Here is a 20,657-nt window from a genome sequence, read left to right as displayed (position 1 = left end):
ACAGTGCAGATTTGGCTGCGAATCCGCAGCGGATTGCCGCGGATCCGCAGCGGATCGGCTGCGGATCCGCAGCGGATCGGCCGCGGATCCGCAGCGGATCGGCCGCGGATCCGCAGCGGATCGGCCGCGGATCCGCAGCGGGTTGGCCGCTGCGAATTCGTAGCAGTTTTCCATCAGGTTTACAGTACCATGTACACCTATGGAAAACCAAATCCGCTGTGCCCATGGTGCGGAAAATACCGTGCGGAAACGCTGTGTTGTATTTTCCGCAGCATGTCAATTTTGTGCGGATTCCGCAGCGTTTTACACCTGTTCCTCAATAGGAATCCGCAGGTGAAATCCGCACAAAAAAACACTGGAAGTCCGCTGTAAATCCGTAGGTAAAACGCAGTGCCTTTTACCTGCGGATTTTTCAAAAATGGTGCGGAAAAATCTCACACGAATCCGCAAGGTGGGCACATAGCCTTAGGGTTAGGGTTGGAATTAGAGTTAGGGTACCGTCTCACAGTGGCACTTTTGTCGCTACGACGGTACGATCCGTGACGTTCCAGCGATATCCATATGATATCGCTGTGTCTGACACGCAGCAGCGATCAGGGACCCTGCTGAGAATCGTACGTCGTAGCAGATCGTTTGGAACTTTCTTTCGTCGCTGGATCTCCCGCTGTCATCGCTGGATCGTTGTGTGTGACAGCGATCCAGCGATGTGTTCACTTGTAACCAGGGTAAACATCGGGTTACTAAGCGCAGGGCCGCGCTTAGTAACCCGATGTTTACCGTGGTTACCAGCGTAAAAGTAAAAAAAAAAAAAAAAACGTACATACTCACATTTCGGTGTCCTTCAGGTCCCTTGCCGTCTGCTTCCCGCTCTGACTGTCTGCCGGCCGGAAAGTGAGAGCACAGCACAGCAGTGACGTCACCGCTGCGCTCTGCTCTCACTGTACGGCGGCACTCAGTCAGAGCGGGAAGCAGACGGCAAGGGACCTGAAGGACACCGAAATGTGAGTATGTACTTTTTTTTTTTTTTACTTTTACGCTGGTAACCACAGTAAACATCGGGTTACTAAGCGCGGGCCTGCGCTTAGTAACCCGATGTTTACCCTGGTTACCCGGGACCTTGGCATCGTTGGTCGCTGGAGAGCGGTCTGTGTGACAGCTCCCCAGCGACCACACAATGACTTTCCAACGATCACAGCCAGGTCGTATCGCTGGTCGTGATCGTTGGTAAATCGTTATGTGAGACGGTACCCTTAGGGTTGGAATTAGGGCTAGGGTTGGAAATAGGGTTAAGATTAGGCTTGTGGTTAGGGTTAAGGATAGGGTTAGGGTTGTGTTGGGGTTACAGTTGTGGGTAGGGTTGGAATTAGGGTTATGATTAGGGTTGGATTTAGGGTTACGGGTGTGTTGGGGTTAGGGTTGTGGTTAGGGGTGTGTTGGGGTTAGGGTTGTGATTAGGGTTATGGCTACAGTTGGGATTAGGGTTAGGGGTGTGTTGGGGTTAGTGTTGAAGTTAGAATTGAGGGGTTTCCACTGTTTAGGCACATCAGGGGTCTCCAAACGCAACATGGCGCCACCATTGATTCCAGCCAATCTTGCGTTCAAAAAGTCAAATGGTGTGCCCTCCCTTCCAAGCCCTGACGTGCGCCCAAACAGTGGTTTACCCCCACATATGGGATACCAGCGTACTCAGGACAAACTGGGCAACAACTATTGGGGTCCAATTTCTCCTGTTACCCTTGCAAAAATAAAAAATTACTTGCTAAAACATAATTTTGAGGAAAGAACAATTATTTTTTATTTTCACGGCTCTACGTTATAAACTTATGTGAAACACTTGGGGGTTGAAAGTGCTCACCACACATCTAGATAAGATCCTTTTGGGGTCTAGTTTCCAAAATGGGGTCACTTGTGGGTTTTTGCTACTGTTTAGGCACATCAGGGGCTCTGCAAATGCAACGTGACGCCCGCAGACCATTCCATCAAAGTCTGCATTTCAAATGTCACTACTTCCCTTCCGAGCCCTGACGTGCGCCCAAACAGTGGTTTACCCCCACATATGAGGTATCAGCGTACTCACAACAAACTGGGCAACAAATATTGGGGTCCAATTTCTCCTGTTACCCTTGTGAAAATAAACAATTGCTTGCTAAAACATCTTTTTTGAGGAAAGAAAAATTATTTTTTATTTTCACGGCTCTGCGTTGTAAACTTCTGTGAAGCACTTGGGGGTTGAACGTGCTCACCACACATCTAGATAAGTTCCTTGGGGGGTCTAGTTTCCAAAATGGGGTCACTTGTGGGGGGTTTCTACTGTTTAGGCACATCAGGGGCTCTGCAAACGTAACATGATTCCCGCAGACCATTCCATCAAAGTCTGCATTCCAAATCGTCACTACTTCCCTTCCGAGCCCCGCCATGTGCCCAAACAGTGGTTTACCCCCACATATGGGGTATCAGCGTACTCAGGAGAAACTGGACAACAACTTTAGGGGTCAAATTTTTCCTGTTACCCTTGGGAAAATTAAAAAATTCTGGGCTAAAAAAATATTTTTGAGGAAAGAAAACACATTTTTTATTTTCACGGCTCTGCGTTATAAACTTCTGTGAAGCACTTGGGGGTTCAAAGTGCTCACCACACATCTAGATAAGTTCCCTTGGGGGTCTAGTTTTCAAAGTGGGGTCAATTGTGGGGAGTTCCTACTGTTTAGGCACATCAGGGGCTCTGCAAACACAACGTGACGCCCGCAGAGCATTCCATTAAAGTCTGCATTTCAAAACGTCACTACTTCCCTTCCGCTCCCCGACGTGTGCCAAAACAGTGGTTTACCCCCACATATGGGGTATCAGCGTACTCAGGAGAAACTGCACAACAACTTTTGGGGTCCAATTTCTCCTGTTACCCTTGGGAAAATAAAAAATTGTGGGTTAAAAAATCATTTTTGAGGAAAGAAAAATAATTTTTTATTTTCATGGCTCGGCGTTATAAACTTCTGTGAAGCACTTGGGGGTTCAAAGTGCTCACCACACATCTAGATTAGTTCCTTGGGAGGTCTAGTTTCCAAAATGGGGTCACTTGTGCGGGAGCTCCAATGTTTAGGCACACAGGGGCTCTCCAAACGCGACATGGTGTCCGCTAATGATTGAAGCTAATTTTCCATTCAAAAAGCCAAATGGCGTGCCTTCCCTTCCGAGCCCTGCCGTGCGCCCAAACAGTGGTTTACCCCCACATATGAGGTATCATCGTACTCAGGACAAACTGGAAAACAATATTTGGGGTCCAATTTTTCCTATTATCCTTGGGAAAATAAAAAACTCCGGGCTAAAAATCATTTTTGAGGAAAGAAAAATATTTTTTTATTTTCATGGCTCTGCGTTATAAACTTCTGTGAAGCACCTGGGGGTTATAAGTGCTCACTATGCATCTAGATAAGTTCCTTGGGGGGTCTAGTTTCCAAAATGGGGTCACTTGTAGGGGAGCTCCAATGTTTAGACACACAGGGGCTCTCCGAACGCAACATGGTGTCCACTAACGTTTGGAGCTAATTTTCCATTGAAAAAGTCAAATGGCGCGCCTTCCCTTCCAAGCCTTGCCGTGCACCCAAACAGTGGTTTACCCCCACATATGAGGTATCGGCGTACTCAGGAGAAATTGCCCAACACATTTTAGGATCCATTTTATCCTGTTGCCCATGTGAAAATGAAAAAATTGAGGCAAAAACAAATTTTGTGTGAAAAAAAAGTACTTTTTCATTTTTACGGATCAATTTGTGAAGCACCTGAGGGTTTAAAGTGCTCACTATGCATCTAGATAAGTTCCTTGGGGGGTCTAGTTTCCAAAATGGGGTCACTTGTGGGGGAGCTCCAATGTTTAGGCACACAGGGGCTCTCCAAACCTGACATGGTGTCCGCTAACGATGGAGATAATTTTTCATTCAAAAAGTCAAATGGCGCTCCTTCCCTTCCGAGCCTTACCATGTGCCCAAACAGTAGTTTACCCCCACATATGAGGTATTGTCGTACTCAGGAGAAATTGCCCAACAATTTTTAGGATCCATTTTATTCTGTTGCCCATGTGAAAATGAAAAAATTGAGGCTAAAAGAAAATTTGTGTGAAAAAAAAGTACTTTTTAATTTTTACGGATTAATTTGTGAAGCACCTGAGGGTTTAAAGTGCTCACTATATGCTTCTAGATAAGTTCCTTGGGGGGTCTAGTTTCCAAAATGGGGTCACTTGTGGGGGAGCTCCAATGTTTAGGCACACGGGGGCTCTCCAAACGCGACATGGTGTCCGCTAAAGATTGGAGCCAATTTTTCATTCAAAAAGTCAAATGGCGCTCCTTCCCTTCCGAGCCCTGCCGTGCGCCCAAACAGTGGTTTACCCCCACATATGAGGCATCAGCGTACTCAGGACAAATTGGACAACAACATTCGTGGTCCAGTTTCTCCTTTTACCCTTGGGAAAATAAAAAAATTGTTGCGAAAAGATCATTTTTGTGACTAAAAAGTTAAATGTTAATTTTTCCCCTCCTTGTTGCTTCTGCTGCTGTGAAACACCTGAAGGGTTAATACACTTCTTGAATGTGGTTTTGAGCACCTTGAGGGGTGCAGTTTTTAGAATGGTGTCACTTTTGGGTATTTTCAGCCATATAGAACCCTCAAACTGACTTCAAATGTGAGGTGGTCCCTAAAAAAAATGGTTTTGTAAATTTTGTTGTAAAAATGAGAAATCACTGGTCAAATTTTAACCCTTATAACTTCCTAGCAAAAAAAAAATTTCTTTCCAAAATTGTGCTGATGTAAAGTAGACATGTGGGAAATGTTATTTATTAACTATTTTGTGTCACATAACTCTCTGGTTTAACAGAATAAAAATTCAAAATGTGAAAATTGCAAAATTTTCAAAATTTTCGCCAAATTTCCGTTTTTTTCACAAATAAACTCAGAAATTATCGACCTAAATTTACCACTAACATGAAGCCCAATATGTCACGAAAAAACAATCTCAGAACCGCAAGGATCCATTGAAGCGTTCCTGAGTTATTACCTCATAAAGGGACACTGGTCAGAATTGCAAAAAACGGCAAGGTCATTAAGGCCAAAATAGGCTGGGTCATGAAGGGGTTAATATTGATATATTATAATTATATTCTTGATAATTTTTATTACTATTGTATCACTTGAGCAGAATTAAATATGTGGACATCCCCCTATATATCGTTTGAACCCGAGTACAGCCCCTTTTGTATATCGTATGATATACAAGCTCCACACGCTGATTGGTGGAGGAAGTGGCCAGAGGCCCCTCCTCCATTAAAGGCAGAGGTGTATTTCTGTTTTCTGGCAGCTTGGGCAAGAAGTCAGTTTGGCGCCCACCCATCCCCCCTTTCCCAAGTACATACGCAATTTGCACACTTAGTCATGTACCCAATGTCCCTAATGCTCTCTCTGTTCAGTGAAAAACTGAGAGAAGCAGGAAGAGAAGCTTGTTTTCACAGGACCATAAATATGAAAGTCACATATGAGTGAAGTGTCCATGCGATGACTACCGGAACCTGCAGAGCTGAATCCTGACATCGCAGCTTCTGAATTCTCACAACTAATGCACTGCACACTTTTAGGATTCTCCCTTGTTGGTGGACAGTCATGTCAGCACAAGTATGTGATTTGTATACTTCTGGCCACATTCCGACTAGACGTGCCCGCCCTCACTTAGTTATTATTATTATTATTTATTATTATAGCGCCATTTATTCCATGGTGCTTTACATGTGAGGAGGGGTATACATAATAAAAACAGGTACAATAATCTTGAACAATACAAGTCACAACTGGTACAGGAGGAGACAGGACCCTGCCCGCGAGGGCTCACAATCTACAAGGGATGGGTGAGGATACAGTAGGTGAGGGTAGAGCTGGTCGAGCTTAGTTCATTTTCATTGACTGAGGCCACACATGTCTAGTCGGTATGTGACCGCACGTATGTAAAATCCCCAGCACGAGAGAATCCTGACAGCGTGCAGTGCGCACTGTGAGAATTCAGAAGTCTGCAGTCACAAAGAATGACTGCAGACTCATTACAAACAAAAAGATGAGAATTAGTATCACAAATAACAACATTTACATCGAGGTACCTTTTTATAGATGACGTTATTTCTGGAGTCGTTTACCTTCTTGTTTTTATCTTGTCTAGACCTCATGATGAGTTTTCTCATCCACAGCCATCTTTGCAGACTTCCATCTTCTCAAGTCTTCTGCAGCAAATCTCCAAATGATACCTTTAATGACAGGAGTGTCATTATAATGCTCCTGAATAAAAATATCCGTATGCCATGTGCTGAGCCCCTAGATATATAATTGCCCCTCACTATATTGTCTGCACGCTGTCCCTCTTATGGCCCCCTCTCACACTGTCCTCCCTATAGGGCCCAGTCTCTATACTGTACCCTCCCCCTCCTTGGTATACTGTCCCCTCCTGGCTGTACATGTACACTGTCCCACCATGCTACACCCCCCACGCTACTCAGTTTCTATTCTGTGCCCACCCACTTTTCTCCCCCCATACTGTCTACTTACACTATTACCCTCCCTCCTCATACTGTCTCCTCTCATATCCCCCTGTTCACCATACTGTCTCATAAATTTACCCCCTCTCTCTATACTGTCTACTCGCATATACTCCTGGCTCCTCATACCGTGTCTGCACACATCCTATCACCCTCACTCTCCATACTGTGTCCACATACATTTTCCCATCGCTACTCATACTGTCTGCATACATTCCCCCGTTCGCTCCAAATACTATCTGCACCCATCCCCCCACTCACCATATTGTGTCTGCACCCATCCCCCATACTGTTTTCTCGTCCATGCCCCCATTCCCCATACGGTTTCCTCATACATGCTCTGCATCTCCCCCTTTGCTCCTCATTTTGTGTCCTCACATTCCCCCCCCCCCCCCCCCCCCCCCACACACACACACACACACACTTTTTTTTAACCCCTTCACCCCCAAGGGTGGTTTGCACTTTAATGACCAGGCCAATTTTTACAATTCTGACCACTGTCCCTTTATGAGGTTATAACTCTGGAACCCTTCAACGGATCTTGGCAATTCTGACACTGTTTTTTCATGACATATTGTACTTCATGATAGTGGTAACATTTCTTTGATATTACCTGTATTTATTTGTGAAAAAAATGGAAATTTGGCGAAATTTTTGAAAATTTCGCAATTTTCCAACTTTGAATTTTTATGCAATTAAATCACAGTGATATGTCACACAAAATACTTAATAAGTAACATTTCCCACATGTCTACTTTACATCAGCACAATTTTGGAACCAAATTTTTTTTTTGTTAGGGAGTTATAAGGGTTAAAAGTTGACCAGCAATTTCTCATTTTTACAACACCATTTTTTTTTTTAGGGACCACATCTCATTTGAAGTCATTTTGAGGGGTCTATATGATAGAAAATACCCAAGTGTGACACCATTCTAAAAACTGCACCCCTTAAGGTGCTCAAAACCACATTCAAGAAGTTTATTAACTCTTCAGGTGTTTAACAGGAATTTTTGGAATGTTTAAATACAAATGAACATTTCATTTTTTTTCACATAAAATTTACTTCAGCTGCAATTTGTTTTATTTTACCAAGGGTAACAGGAGAAAATGGACCCCAAAAGATGTTGTACAATTTGTCCTGAGTACGCCGATACCCCATATGTGGGGGTAAACCACTGTTTGGGCGCATAACAGAGCTCGGAAGCGAAGGAGCGCCATTTGACTTTTCAATGCAAAATTGACTGGAATTGAGATGGGACGCCATGTTGCGTTTGGAGAGCCCCTGATGTGCCTAAACATTGAAACCCCCCACAAGTGACACCATTTTGGAAAGTAGACCCCCTAAGGAACTTATCTAGAGGTGTGGTGAGCACTTTGACCCACCAAGTGCTTCACAGAAGTTTATAATTCAGAACCGTAAAAATAAAAAAAAAATTATCTTTTCACCCCCAATTTTGTATTTTCCCAAGGGTAAGAGAAGAAATTGGACCCCAAAAGTTGATGTACAACTTGTCCTGAGTACGCTGATACCCCATATGTGGGGGTAAACCACCGTTTGGGTGCATGGGAGGGCTCGGAAAAGATGGAGCGCCATTTGGAATGCAGACTTAGATGGAATGGTCTGCAGGCGTCACATTGTGTTTGCAGAGCCCCTAATGTACCTAAAAAGTAAAAAAAAAACACAAGTGACACCATTTTGGAAAGTAGACCCCCTAAGGAACTCATCTAGATGTGTTGTGAGAGCTTTGAACCCCCAAGTGTTTTACTACAGTTTATAGCGCAGAGCCGTGCGAATAAAAAATATTTTTTTTTCCACAAAAATTATTTTTTAGCCCCCAGTTTTGTATTTTCCCAAGGGTAACACGAGAAATTGGACCCCAAAAGTTGTTCTCCAATGTGTTCCGAGTACGCTGATACCCCATATGTTGGGGTAAACCCCTGTTTGGGCGCACGGGAGAGCTCAGAAGGGAAGGAGCACTGTTTTTCAACGCAGAATTGGCTGGAATTGAGATCGGACGCCATGTCGCGTTTGGAGAGCCCCTGATGTGCCTAAACAGTGGAAACCCCCCCAATTATAACTGAAACTCTAACCCATACGCACCCCTAACCCTAATCCCAACCCTATTCCCAACCGTAAATGTAATCCTAACCCTATCTTTAGCCCCAACCCTCACCCTAACTTTAGCCCCAACCCTAACTGTAGCCTTAACCCTAACCCTAACCCTAGCCGGAAAATGGAAATAAATACATTTTTAAAATTTTTTAATTTTTCCCTAACTAAGTGGGTGATGAACGGGGGTTTGATTTACTTTTATAGCGGGTTTTTTAGCGGACTTTTATGATTGGCAGCTGTCACACACTGAAAGACGCTTTTTATTGCAAAAAATATTTTTTGCGTTACCACATTTTGAGAGCTATAATTTTTCCATATTTGAGTCCACAGAGTCATTTGAGATCTTGTTTCTTGCGGGACGAGTTGACGTTTTTATTGGTAACATGTTCGGGCACGGGAGATTTTTTGATCGCTTTTTATTCCGATTTTTGTGATGCAGAATGACCAAAAACCAGCTATTCATGAATTTCTTTTGGGGGAGGCGTTTATACCTTTCCGCGTTTGGTAAAATTGATAAAGCAGTTTTATTCTTCGGGTCAGTACGATTACAGCGATATCTCATTTATATCATTTTTTTATGTTTTGGCGCTTTTATACGATAAAAACTATTTTATAGAAAAAATAATTATTTTGGCATCGCTTTATTCTGAGGACTATAACTTTTTTTATTTTTTCTCTGATGATGCTGTATGGCGGCTCGTTTTTTGCGGGACAAGATGACGTTTTCAGCGGTACCATGGTTATTTATATCGGTCTTTTTGATCGCGTGTTATTCCACTTTTTGTTTGGCTGTATGAGAATAAAGCGTTGTTTTTTGCCTTTTTTTTTTTTTTTTTTTTTTTTTACGGTGTTCACTGAAGGGGTTAACTAGTGATATATTTTTATAGGTGGGGTCGTTACGGACGCGGCGATACTAAATATGTGTACTTTTATTGTTTGATTTTTTTTTTTTATTTAGATAAAGAAATGTGTTTATGGGAATAATATATATATTTTTTTTCTTTATTTAGGTTTTTTTTTTTCTTTTTTTTTTTTTTTTACAGATGTGGAATTTTTTTTTTTTTTACTTTGTCCCGGGGGGGACATCACAGATCGGTGATCTAACACTTTGCAGAGCACTCTGTCAGATCACCGATCTGACTTAGAGCACTGCAGGCTTACCAGTGCCTGCTCTCAGCAGGCACTCGGTAAGCCACCTTCCTCCCTGCAGGACCCGGATGCCGCGGCCATCTTGGATCCGGGACCTGCAGCGAGGAAGGAGGTAGGAGACCCTCGGAGCAACGCGATCGCATTGCTGCGGGGGTCTCAGGGAAGCCCGTAGGGAGCCCCCTCCCTGCGCGATGCTTCCCTGTACCACCGGCACACCGCGATCATGTTTGATCGCGGTGTGCCGGGGGTTAATGTGCGGGGGGCGGTCCATGACCGCTTCTGGCACATAGTGCCGGATATCAGCTGCGATAGGCAGCTGACACTCGGCCGCGCTCCCCCCGTGAGCGCGGCCGATCGCGCTGGACGTACTATTCCGTCCTTGGGAATTAGGGCCCACCCCACATGGACGGAATAGTACGTCCAATGGCAGAAAGGGGTTAATCAAATAATTTTTTATTTGAAAAATCCAAATTATAGAACAGTTCAATGTAAGTTCCAGAATTATACAGATTTTCCAGTTCAGTTTTTTTTTTTTTTAAAGTAACAGCCTTAATCACTATCCCTCTATCCCCCGCTTCCCCCCTACCCCAAACCCCAACCAAATATACTTTATTTTCAACAATGTACAGTACAGACCAAAAGTTTGGACACACCTTCTCATTTAAAGATTTTTCTGTATTTTCAGGACTATGAAAATTGTACATTCACACTGAAGGCATCAAAACTATGAATTAACACGTGTAATTATATACTTAACAAAAAGTGTGAAACAACTGAAAATATCTTATATTCTAGGTTCTTCAAAGTCGCCACCTCTTGCTTTGATGACTGCTTTGCACACTCTTGGCATTCTCTTGATGAGCTTCAAGAGGTAGTCTCCGGGAATGGTCTTCCAACAATCTTGAAGGAGTTCTCAGAGACGCTTAGCACTTGTTGGCCCTTTTGCCTTCACTCTGCGGTCCAGCTCACCCCAAACCATCTCGATTGGGTTCAGGTCTGGTGACTGTGGAGGCCAGGTCATCTGGCGTAGCACCCCATCACTCTCCTTCTTGGTCAAATAGCCCTTACACAGCCTGGAAGTGTGTTTGGGGTCATTGTCCTGTTGAAAAATAAATGATGGTCCAACTAAACGCAAACCGGATGGAATAGCATGCCGCTGCAAGATGCTGTGGTAGCCATGCTGGTTCAGTATGCCTTCAGTTTTGAATAAATCCCCAACAGTGTCACCCGCAAAGCACCATCACACCTCCTCCTCCATGCTACACTGCGTCGCACAAAGACACGGTGTTTGGAACCAAAGATCTCAAATTTGGACTCATCAGACCAAAGCACAGATTTCCACTGGTCTAATGTCCAATTCCTTGTGTTCTTTAGCCCAAACAAGTCTCTTCTGCTTGTTGCCTGTCCTTAGCAGTCCTGTTGAAAAATAAATGATGGTCCAACTAAACGCAAACTGGATGGAATAACATGCCGCTGCAAGATAAATCCCCAACAGTGTCACCAGCAAGCACTCCCACACCATCACACCTCCTCCTCCATGCTTCACGGTGGGAACCAGGCATGTAGAGTCCATCCGTTCACGTTTTCTGCGTCGCACAAAGACACGGTGGTTGGAACCAAAGATCTCAAATGGACTCAGACCAAAGCACAGATTTCCACTGGTCTAATGTCCATTCCTTGTGTTCTTTAGCTCAAACAAGTCTCTTCCGCTTGTTGCCTGTCCTTAGCAGTGGTTTCCTAGCAGCTATTTTACCATGAAGGCCTGCTGCACAAAGTTTCCTCTTAACAGTTGTTGTAGAGATGTGTCTGCTGCTAGAACTTTGTGTGGCATTGACCTGGTCTCTAATCTGAGCTGCTATTAACCTGTGATTTCTGAGGCTGGTGACTCAGATAAACTTATCCTCAGAAGCAGAGCTGACTCTTGGTCTTCCTTTCCTGGGGCGGTCCTCATGTGAGCCAGTTTCTTTGTAGCGCTTGATGGTTTTTGCCACTGCACTTGGGGACACTTTCAAAGTTTTCCTAATTTTTCGGACTGACTGACCTTCATTTCATGAAGTAATGATGGCCACTCTTTTTTTTCTTTACTTGGCTGCTTTTTTCTTGCCATAATTCAAATTCTAACAGTCTATTCAGTAGGACTATTAGCTGTGTATCCACCAGACTTCTGCACAACACAACTGATGGTCCCAACACCATTTATAAGGCAAGAAATCCCACTTATTAAACCTGACAGGGCACTCCTGTGAAGTGAAAACCATTTCCGGTGACTAAATACAACAGAGAAAATGCGGCAGCACTCACCAGATGGCGTGGTTCAATCCTTTATTGAAGAAACAAATTCCATCCATGTTTGTATGTTTTGCACAAGGTGTACCTTGCAATACTGGGTTAGTGACGCGTGGTTGCAGTGGGAGGGTCCATCCGTGAGTCACCTACTTCTGCCGGCATCACTTCCCAGTTTGTCAGACCTGTAGAAGCGCTGGTATAGCGCGAAACAGCTGTTGTCCTTCCCTGCTCACTTCCTTCATGTCCGCACTCCCCCGTGCCGTGAACATGCTGTGATGGAATTTGTTTCTTCAATAAAGGATTGAACCACGCCATCTGGTGAGTGCTGCCGCATTTTCTCTGTTGTATTTATACTGGAACACTTTTTTTCATGCGAGCACCTCCAGCTACTGAAGCGATAAACACCCACAATTAACTGTGTTTTATCTGCACCTGGTTCAGAGGCTGTGCAGCGCAACATTTTTTCTTGTTTGCTGATACATTTCCGGTGACTACCTCTTGAAGCTCATCAAGAAAATGCCAAGAGTGTGCAAAGCAGTCATCAAAGCAAAAGGTGGCTACTTTGAAGAACTTAGAATATAAGACCTAATTTCAGTTGTTTCACACTTTTCTGTTAAGTATATAATTCCACATGTGTTTATTCATAGCTTTGATGCCTCCAGTGTGAATGTACAATTTTCATAGTAATGAAAATACAGAAAAATCTTTTAAATGAGAGGTTGTGTCCAAACTTTTGGTTTGGTCTCTACGGTGTATCATTGTGTGTGTATAAATACATATCTCTATCTATCCATACATACATACATACATACATACATACATACATACATACATACATACATACATACATACATACATACATCGACAGTCGGGGGAGCACCGTTATTTTTTTGATTCCCCTATGTGATGTTTTGGTGGTAAGTAATTTTATTTCTATATATGCACATATAAAATGTCTGTATTTTGTAGAAGGCTTTCCTATTGACATATGTTACAATTTCAAATTTTTCAAAAATACCAATAGACATTCTACTATTTGTTTCTTTTTTTTTTTTCCTCCCACAGATATCTGTGCCAGAAGTTTAGAGGAACAGATTATTTTACTTCCAGATTTTGAAGCAGAAGATTTGGATATCACAGATAATACATCTGAAAAACACCATATTACTCCTAATGTATCTGTACTTTTTAATAACCATGATCTTTCATCTGACTCTTGTTATCACAGGGATCCCTTTCCTGACCTATCTCAAATTGTTAATGAAAGTACAGGTCACAGTAGTGGTAAAATATTTCCCTGCTCTGATTGTGGGAAACTTTTTAAGAAGAGCTCAAGTCTTTCTATGCACATGAGAAGTCACAGTGATGAGCGGCCATTTTCATGTTTAGAATGTGGGAAGTGCTTTTCCAAGAACTCAATTCTTGTGGAGCATCAAAGAATTCACATAGGAGAGAAACCATTTTCATGTTCAGATTGTGGAAAATATTTTGCCCAGAAGTCGGCTCTTATTAAGCATGAGAGAAGTCACACAGGGGAGAAGCCATTTGCATGTTTGGATTGTTGGAAATGTTTTACACGTAAAGATCATCTTGAGAGGCATCAAAGAATTCACCGGGATGAGAGGCCGTTTTCATGTTCCGAGTGCGGGAAAAGTTTTACCCGCATATCCGTTCTTGTTGCACATCAGAGAATTCACACAGGGGAGAAGCCATATTCATGTTTAAAATGTGGGAAATGTTTTACTTATAAATCAGTTCTTATTGAACATGAGAAAATCCATACAGGTGAGAAACCATTTTCGTGTTCAGACTGTGGAAAAAGTTTTGCTCAAAAGTCAACTCTTGTTGCACATCAAAGAACTCACACAGGGGAGAAGCCATTCCCATGTTCAGAATGTGGGAAATGTTTTAGCATAAAATCAGGTCTTGTTAGACATCAGAGAACTCACACTGAGGAAAAAACATTGTCATGTTCAGAATGTGGGAAATGTTTTAGCCTAAAACCAGAAGACCTCATAAATCATAGAAGCTACACAGGGGAAAACTGTGTTAAAGATCAACTGGTAAAATGCTATCTTTGTATGTTCTTGCCTAATGCAGTATAATAAATCACATTTGGCACTGTTTGAGAGTCATTCATTTTAACACACATTTTGGTCTTTCACTACCACATATATGAGAACTGGGTTTGCAACACATTTCCCTGCTTTCTGCAATTCGTAGATCAGAATAACTACGGTACCTTTTTTATTCTTTCCCTACTCGAGTGTGTCCTATCGTGGCTACCTCGCCTGGTGGGATGCCTGGGACTTTTGTTTTTGTCAGAGGTCACACCAGTCTCTATCTGACTTTTCAGGTATGTATAATGGATATGCCATAAATGTTTGTGATTTGAAATTAATTTTTAACCCTTTTAAGAACCACAGAATTTTTCATTCTTGCACTTTCGTTTTTTCCCCTCCACTTGTTCCAAGAGCCATAACTTTTTTTTTTTTTTCTTTACATGGCCATATAATGGCTGTTTTGTGGGACGAGTTGTACTTTGGGCCATTCATTTTACCAAATAATGTACTGAAAAATGGGGAAAAAAAATCTAAGTGGGTTGAAATAGTGAAAGCAAGGAAATGAAATTCTGCCATTATTTGGGTTTGAAGACGCAGCTGTGTATAACCCCACTCAACTCTGGCAGCTTTCTGTGTACAGTGTTCATTGACACACAAAGCTGCTAATTAGTAGTGGGGACAGGGTTACATTAAGCAGGAGGTCTAGGAACCATGAGGCAGCTAAATACTGTCAGATTCCCTTTAACCCCTTAGTGACGGAGCCAATTTGGTACTTATGACCAAGCCAATTTTTACAATTCTGACCACTGTCACTTTATGAAGTTATAGCTCTGGAACGCTTCAACATATCGCACTGATGAGATTTTTTTTTTTTTTCGGGACATATTGTACTTCATGCTAGTGGCAACATTTCTTCGATATACCTTGCATTTATAAAAAAATGGAAATTTGGCTAAAATTTTGCAATTTTCAAACTTTAAATTTTTTTTATCCTTAACCCCTTTACCCCCAAGGGTGGTTTGTGCCTTAATGACGAGGTAAATTTTTACAATTCTGACCACTGTCCCTTTATGAGGTAATAACTCTGGAACACTTCAATGGATTCTGGTGATTCTGACATTGTTTTCTCGTGACATATTGTACTTCATGATGGTGGTAAAATTTCTTTAATATGACATGCTATTTGTGGAAAAAAAAAAAAATCTGGCGAAAATTTAGCAATTTTCCAACTTTGAATTTACATGCCCTTAAATTACAGAGATACAGTACAGACCAAAAGTTTGGACACACCTTCTCATTTAAAGATTTTTCTGAATTTTCATGACTATGAAAATTGTACATTCACACTGAACGCATCAAAGCTATGGAATTAACACTTAACAAAAAAGTGTGAAACTGAAATTGTCTTATATTCTAGGTTTTTCAAGATAGCCACCTTTTGTTTTGATGACTACTTTGCACACTCTTGGCATTCTCTTGATTAGCTTCAAGAGGTAGTCACCGGGAATGGTTTTCATTTCTCAGGTGTGCCCTGTCAGGTTTAATAAGTGGGATTTCTTGCCATATAAATGGGGTTGGGACCATCAGTTGTGTTGTGCAGAAGTCTGGTGGATACACAGCTGATAGTCCTACTGAATAGACTGTTAGCTGTTTTTTCCTTGCCATAATACAAATTCTAAGTAAAGAAAAATGAGTGGCCATCTTTACTATAAGAAATGAAGGTCAGTCAGTCCGAAAAATTGGGAAAACTTTGAAAGTGTCCCCAAGTGCAGTGGCAAAAACCATAAAGGTTTTACAAAGAAACTGCTTCACATGAGGACCACACCAGGAAAGGAAGACCAAGAGTCAGCTCTGCTTCTGAGGATAAGTTTATCTGAGTCACCAGCCTCAGATATCGCAGGTTAACAGCAGCTCAGATTAGAGACCAGGTCAATGCCACACAGAGTTCTAGCAGCAGACACATCTCTACAACTGTTAAGAGGAGACTGTGCAGCAGGCCTTCATGGTAAAATAGCTGCTAGGAAACCACTGCTAAGGACAGGCAACAAGCGGAAGAGACTTGTTTGAGCTAAAGAACACAAGGAATGGACATTAGACCAGTGGAAATCTGTGCTTTGGTCTGAGTCCATTTGAGATCTTTGGTTCCAACCACCGTGTCTTTGTGCGACGCAGAAAACGTGAACGGATGGACTCTACATGCCTGGTTCCCACCGTGAAGCATGGAGGAGGAGGTGTGATGGTGTGGGAGTGCTTGCTGGTGACACTGTTGGGGATTTATTCAAAATTGAAGGCATACTGAACCAGCATGGCTCCCACAGCATCTTGCAGCGGCATGTTATTCCATCCAGTTTGCGTTTAGTTGGACCATCATTTATTTTTCAACAGGACAATGACCCCAAACACACATCCAGGCTGTGTAAGGGCTATTTGACCACGAAGGAGAGTGATGGGGTGCTACGCCAGATGACCTGGCCTCCAAAGTCACCAGACCTGAATCCAATCGAAATGGTTTGGGGTGAACTGGACCGCAGAGTGAAGGCAAAAGGGCCAACAAGTGCTAAGCATCTCTGGGAACTCCTTCAAGATTGTTGGAAAACCATTCCCAGTGACTACCTCTTAAAGCTAATGAAGAGAATGCCAAGAGTGTGCAAAGCAGTCATCAAAGCAAAAGGTGACCACTTTGAAGAACCTAGAATATAAGACATAATTTCAGTTTCACACTTTTTTGTGAATGTACCATTTTCATAGTCATGAAAATACAGAAAAATCTTCATATGGGAAGGTGTATCCAAACTTTTGGTCTGTACTGTATGTCACACAAAATACTTAATGAGTAAGATTTTCCACATGTCTATTTTACGTCAGCCCAGTTTTGGAACCAAAGTTTTTTTTTTTTTCTGTTAGTAAGTTATAAGGGTTAAAATTTAAACAGCGATTTCTCATTTTTACAACACCATTTTTTTTAGGGACCATCTCACATTTGAAGTCACTTTGAGGCATCTAAATGATAGAAAATACCCAAAAGTGACACCATTCTAAAAACCTCACCCCTCAAGGTGCTCAAAACCACATTCAAGTTGTTTAACCTTTCATGTGCTTCACAGGGATTTTTGGAATGTATATAAAAAAAAAATAATAATAATAATTTCACAAACATTTTTTTTTTTTTTTACTTCAGGCCAATTTTTTTTTTTCCCCAAGGGTAACAGGAGGAATTGGACCCAAAAGTTGTGCAATTTATTCTGAGTATGCTGATACTCCATATGTGGTGGTAAACCACTGTTTGGGCCCATGGCAGAGCTCGGAAGATAATGAGTTCCTTTCTACTTTTTCAACGCAAAATTGGCTGTAATTAAGATCGGACGCCATGTCGCGTTTGGAGAGCTCCTGATGTGCCTAAACAGCGGAAGCCCCACACAAGTGACACTATTTTGGAAACTAGACCCCCTAAGGAACATATAGTTGTATGTTTGGTGAGTACTTTCAACCCCCAAGTGCTTCACAGAAGTTTAGAACAGAGCCGTAAAAATATAAAATCATATATTTTTTCACAAAAAATCTCCCCCCCCCGCTCCCAATTTTTTATGAAGAAAATAACAGAAGAAATTAGACCCCAAAAGTTATTGTGCAATTTGTCCTGAGTACGCTGATACCCCATATGTGGGGATAAACCACTGTTTGGGCGCATGGCAGAGTTCAGAAGGGAAGGGTCACCAGATTTTACTGTTATGGTTTGCAGGTGCCTTGAGGCACCTTTGCCTTTGAGAGCCCATGAGATGCCAAAACTGAAGAGCCCCCCACAAGTGACCCCATTTTATGATCTACACCTCTCAATGAATTCGTCTAGGGGTGCAGTGATCATATTGACACCATGGGTGTGTCACAAAATTTTACACCATTGGGCAGTGAGGATAAAATAACTACATTTTTAGCACCAAAATTTGGTTTTAGCCAAAGATTTTACATTTTCACACAAGAAGTGGGTAAAAATGGCAACAAAATGTGTCCCACAATTTCTACTGAACGTGGCAATACCCTATATGTGGCTGTACAGTGCTACTTAGCCAAGCGGAGAGACTTGAGAAGAACGTAGAGCTATTTGCCTATTCAAGTGAATGGGTCTGTGCACATGTCAGTGTGCTTCCACGGACCGCTGGGAATGCGGCGTCAGTGACTGGGGGTGATGTCAGAGAGGTAACCTCCGATCACTGAGCTCCGTTCCCAGCTGGGCGGGTACTGATGCGGCTGTCAACCCCTGCTCCGGCTTCCGGAATGCTGCTATCATGTTCTATCACAGTATTTCAGGGGTTAAAGTGCCGGGAGCCATCTGTCAGAATCAGCTGACACCCAACGGCAATTGACAGCAACAGAATATAACTCCCAAGTAAATCAAACTTCTGTGAAATCAAAGTGTCCACTTAGGAAGCAACGCTGTTTAACAATCAATTTCACATGCTGTTGTGCAAATGGAGTAGACAACAGATGGAAATTATTCAAACCTACAAGAGAAAAAAGTAAGCAAAAACCCTGATGTAATTAAGTAAAAAAAGTGAAAGTGCATTTAAATAAGAGTTTTTAGTAATACTGTTTTTTTTATCAAAAAATAGCACAAAAGCCATCTCACCTCGTCAAGGTAACTCTGATAGGGACAGTCCTATACTGTCTAATATTATAACCTTACCATGTGTCAATGTTGGCCTCAGTGTGAATAAGGGCAGACAAAAGGACGGCCCAACCAGTCAAACACCAGACTGTGGAAGCCTTATATATAATCTCTAGCTCAGAAACAAGGAGGCCACACCCTGGCTTGCACAGAATGCAACAATACAGAGAAAAAAACACAAAAATTGAGCTTAACTTGAGTTGGTACACATGCAAAGGTTAAACGCATGTTCACATTGACCACAAAACATTAAAACCTACAAGAGAAAAAAGATGGAAATTATTGGCAACTATCAAGACACACTCAATAAAGGAGTGGTTCTGCAGGTGGGGACCACAGACCACATCTCAGTACCAAGGCTTTCTGACTGACGTTTTGGTCACTTTTGAATGAATGTAGCATGAGACGGAATCTACAACCCACACAAGTGGCTCAGGTAGTGCAGCTCATCCAGGATGGCACATCATTGCGAGCTGTGGCAAGAAGGTTTGCTGTGTCTGTCAGTGTAGTTTCCAGAGGCTGGAGGTGCTACCAGGAGACGTGGAGGGGGCAACAACCCTGCAGCAAGACCGCTACTTCAGTCTTTGTGCAAGGAGGAACACGAGCACTGCCAGAGACCTGCAAAATGACTTCCAGCAGGCCACAAATATGCATGTGTCTGCACAAATGGTTAGAAACTGACTCCTTGAGGATGGTCTGAGTGCCCGACGTCCATAGATGGGGGTTGTGCTCACAGCCCAACACCATGCAGGATGATTGGCATTTGCCACAGAACTCCAGGATTGGCAAATTTGTCACTGGCGCCCTGTGGTCTTCACAGATGAAAGTAGGTTCACACTGAGCACATGTGACAGACGCGTCTGGAGACGCCATAGAGAGCGATCTGCCTGCAACATCCTTCAGCATGACCGGTTTGGCAGTGGGTCAGTAATGGTATGGGGTGGCATTTCTTTGGAGGGCTGCACATCTCTCCATGTGCTCGCCAGAGGTAGCCTGACTGCCATTAGGTACCGAGATGAGATCCTCAGACCCCTTGTGAGACCATATGTTGGTGCGGTTGGCCCTGGGTTCCTTCTAATGCAGGACAATGCCAGACCTCATGTGGCTGGAGTGTGTCAGCTAGTGTTGAGCGATACCTTCCGATATCAGAAAGTATCGGTATCGGAAAGTATCGGCCGATACCGTCAAAGTATCGGATCTCGCCGATTCCGATACCCGATCCCAATGCAAGTCAATGGGACGAAACTATCGGAATTAAAATAAACCCTTTCTTTCCTTGTAGGTTCATTCTACATGAAGGAAAACAACTAAGAATAATGTAGGATGTATTGGGGGAGGAGGCGGAGACATTAAAGGCATAGAGGTTTAGCCCAATCAAATAGAATAGCAGGAATTTTAATTTTTTTTAAAGACGTTCGGAGTTACAAAGATATTGACTATGTTAAGATTTTTTTTATTTTGTCAGATATTGATGTTTCACTACTTCCACGCCCTTCACCCTCTTTTTTACTTCTCCCACACTTTCTTCTTCATCATCATCAGCATCTTTGACATCAACTTCTTCTTCACCTTATTCATCTTCTTCATCTTCTACCTATAATTTTTTTTTTTACATTGTTCATATTCTTTTTATTTAACTATTATTCTTCATATTCAACTTCTTCATCATATTCTTATTTGTGACAGGCATTCCCGTAGTTATCTATAAAAGATTGAAGATTACACCTTCCGTTCTGCCTGTCACAAAAGTGTTACATTTGTCCACGTTCAGTTTGGCCTGCAGCATCAGGCTTTATCCAGGGGCACCACGAGGAGGAACG

At 42.5% G+C, this 20,657-nt stretch overlaps 1 pseudogene across 1 annotated transcript in view; it reads left to right on the top strand.

Moving 5' to 3' along the window:
* LOC143764911 (uncharacterized) overlaps positions 1–14,237 on the top strand; it is a 66,369-nt pseudogene extending 52,132 nt beyond the window's left edge. Inside the window, exon 6 of the transcript XR_013213296.1 lies at positions 13,177–14,237. The product of XR_013213296.1 is annotated as an uncharacterized LOC143764911 (transcript). The remainder of the gene's footprint in view (positions 1–13,176) is intronic.
* The last annotated feature ends 6,420 nt before the right edge of the window (positions 14,238–20,657 follow it).

This window comes from Ranitomeya variabilis, chromosome 4 (assembly GCF_051348905.1).
Source record: "Ranitomeya variabilis isolate aRanVar5 chromosome 4, aRanVar5.hap1, whole genome shotgun sequence".
In the NCBI taxonomy this organism is placed as follows: domain Eukaryota; kingdom Metazoa; phylum Chordata; class Amphibia; order Anura; family Dendrobatidae; genus Ranitomeya; species Ranitomeya variabilis.
This window is presented reverse-complemented; position numbering and strand designations above follow the sequence as displayed.